The following is a 3,417-nucleotide window of genomic DNA, read 5'->3' as shown; positions in this document are numbered from 1 at the left end:
CAAGAATTATAAAAATTCCTATTTGTATCAGGTACATGTACTTCTATATTTAAGGAATGAATTTTATAGTCACCGATGTTAAAAGATATAACCTCATTAACCTGAGTTTGAAATCACAAACAAATTTTTCCGGAAATAAAACAGTATGTTGCACCAGGAACTAAACTTTTCATTGTTAACTTAAACTCAGATACAAGTACAATGTATGAAATTCTTCGTATCAAAACTTTAAACAATTTTATGCACTATGCCACTATGTCAAAATCTGACAAATTGGGATCAAGATATTCAATCAAATACTCACTGTAATTAGTTGTAGAGCAAGAGAAAAGTCATTACATGCAAAAATTTTACAGGTACGGTTTTAATCCTGTATTACAATAAATGTCAAAATGTTTTTATTTTTGTTATTGTTCAATACTTTCTTCTTCAGGGTCCCCCATGGCCTATACTGTATGAAACCTCCATTGACCCTGCTCTTTTATATTGCAATATTGCTATGTTGTCTTCCAGGAGTAGTGGTTGTGTTCAGGCATTCTTTGAAATATTCCTCATGCATCTCCTTCAGTTCTGCTTCTGTCCATTTCATTCATTCTGCAATTAGATAAAGACATATCTACGCCATATAACATGTGTTTTACTTGGCTACAGCAAGATTACCCTTAATGTTGATCAAACCCAACGAAGAAGTAGAAGTATATTTCTTATTCACAAATATGTATTGATAAATAAAATAGAAAATGCAAAGTTTTATCAACTCTTTCTCTCTCTCTTCAATGTCTAATTGCATCTTCATCCTACCCATAACTGCCATAATTTTAACAAAATGGAATCATAATTCAACTACAGTTTGTAGTTTTCTTATTCTTAAGAAGGTGTTTTTTTAAAGATTTTACACATATTCAATGTAAATTTAGACTTCTAATGTCACACTATCAGTACAATAGGGGGCCATAATCTTCAAAAACATCTCTACACTACACGATATATCTTTCACATTATTACTGTTTTTAGTCCAGTGGTTATACTAAAGAGGAATTCAAATTGACCAAAACCTTAATCACTACTTTCAAATTACATTGACATGGACAGCGACACATTCGACACCCCTTTTCCTTCCTGAATGATGCTTTGCACAAAGTCTAATTAAAATTGACTAAGCTGGATAGAACTTAACATATGAAAAATTACAGTCAAACAGAATATGAATAATTTTCACCAGATCAGACCTGAAGTAGTGATAATTAAATAAAAATACACCTACAAGATGAAGCTGTTTTCTTCCTTTGAAGTGATGTCTAGTCTTCTTTCTTTTCCTGTATGCTTCCTCTATCACGACAAAAAAAATGTTATATTAACAAAAACTATGACTGAATAGTGATTACTCTCCAATTTATTAATTAAGTTCTGGAACCAAACCCTCAGATTCCCTTAAAACAAATGATTCAAATCTGATAAAAGTAAAAGGTATCAAAAGATACACTACAAAAAATACTAAGGAAATTTATCAAACTGAACATGACGACTAAAAAGGTTTTATGTAGTTGTTGAATAAGACAAAAGAGTTTTTTTTTTTACTTGCATGACATTAACAATAGCTTCCCTGCATCTAGATGGTGGTTTCCTAGTAATTATGTTCATGCTCTGCTGGTTTTTTTCTCCCTCTTCTAATTAAAGAAGACGAAAATGTCTCTAAAAATTTTATGAATGGCATGAATTATTCCTGATTTTTTTTACTGATTACTTACAACTGTCCAATTCCCGAGGGTCATCTTCTTCTAAGTGTGTTTTTGTAATGTTCATACCTGAACTTGCTGTTTGACCTGTTACATATTGAAAATTGTTTAATTCTCAACTAAACATAATTATGGTTTTGAAATTTATTGCAATCATTGGTTACTTCAATAAAAAAATAAAACCAGTTTATTGTAACATTACTTAGGAAAAAGTTTATTAAATATCATGAGAGAAAAATGAATCTTTTTTCAAGGTATCCTACAATCACAAGCAAGCATAATCATATAAATTCACATATGTAAACCTACAAGCTTTTTGTGGTATAAAATCATATACAGGAGTGAGCAATTATAAAATTCAAGTACTAGCCCACAGCCTGGTGGCAGCAATAAAGTAATTATCCCCAAGTAAAAAGTTACTAGGCCAAATATAGAAGAAAAATTAAAAAGTAACATTGAACAAAAGTTAATCATGAAAAAGTCAAAGTACTAACTATAGGTAATTCTTTTTTAAATAAAAGATTCATTTTCGCTTGTAAAATTTAATCATATATAAATTAATGATTATGATAGAAAATGAAAAAGAATTTAAGTCTTCCTTTTTCCGATCATTCACTACCTCATCTAAATTATAACGAAGCATACATAATTTTGTTTTCATCTCAAATCATTAAAAAACACTGCACATATATTTTGATTTAATTGTATGACACTTATCTTTCAGTTGACTGAGTGAATGTAAATAATTTAATAAGATATATGTATGTACGTACATGAAAATATATACCATAAACAAAGGACCGGAGGAAATTCAAATAAGGAAAAAACGATCGTTTTTTTTAAGTATATGTCTGGTAGTACTGCAAAATGAATGCAATTAGTGAGATTATGGAGATTTATGGATAATAGGAGCATGCTACCTGGAAAATTATCACATTGGAAATTTAATACAAAAAAAGTGAAAATACACTGTCAGTGTTGTGCTTTTCATGTATAACATGTCTATTTTAAAATTTTTACTAGCCCAAGGGGCTACCTCCACTAGCCCGACCCCCGAAAATGGTAGCTCCAGGCGTCGCACGATGCTATTAAAATTGCACATCCGTCATATGAATAAGTTATGGAAGTCCTCTATTAATTTCAGTATAGTTCATTTGTTAAAACAAAAGCAAAAAATAATGATAAAAAAAAATCAAAATAAATCAGACACTCAAACTCAAAGACTGAAAGAGGCACCGTTTTAATTTTTTTTTCAGTAATACAATGAATTTCTTACATATCAGATCAGATAAACTTACATACAATTATTTATTTAGCTGTTGTCAATTACCCCATTTATCATCATCACTGCTAACTTTATGTTTATATCACTGTCTACATGAACAGCTGATTTATGTACAAACAACTGTTAAAATTTTCATTTCCCTATCCAATATACCTTGTCAAACATACTTAGTTGGTTATTAAATAAAACTAAATATAATGAACACTAACGATTTATCAAGTATTATTTAACAATATACGATAATATTCTAAATATTTCTCGCGCTAAAGAGAGTTAAAAAGACAGAGGAAATTCAAAACACATACAAGTGCTACTTAGAATAAACTGTTGCGATAATTATTTTAATTTTGTGCACAATTACTTTTAAAATTACATAAAAATCAATTTTCCTTAAGC

General features: G+C 29.5%; 1 long non-coding RNA gene across 1 annotated transcript; it reads right to left on the bottom strand.

Annotated features, from left to right (window-relative positions):
* On the bottom strand, positions 1-1,828 carry LOC134244212 (uncharacterized). The gene is made up of 3 exons (XR_009987175.1): positions 1,749-1,828; positions 1,265-1,329; positions 1-594 (listed from the first exon to the last, which is right to left on the bottom strand). It is a non-coding gene; the product is annotated as an uncharacterized LOC134244212 (long non-coding RNA).
* Between the last annotated feature and the right edge of the window lie 1,589 nt (positions 1,829-3,417).

The sequence above is a fragment of the Saccostrea cucullata genome, unplaced genomic scaffold (genome assembly GCF_032062105.1).
Source record: "Saccostrea cucullata isolate Sc308-1 unplaced genomic scaffold, CSIRO_AGI_Scuc_v1 ctg2255, whole genome shotgun sequence".
Taxonomy (NCBI): domain Eukaryota; kingdom Metazoa; phylum Mollusca; class Bivalvia; order Ostreida; family Ostreidae; genus Saccostrea; species Saccostrea cuccullata.
The sequence above is the reverse complement of the archived record's forward strand: the minus strand, read 5'-3'. Positions and strand labels throughout refer to the sequence as shown.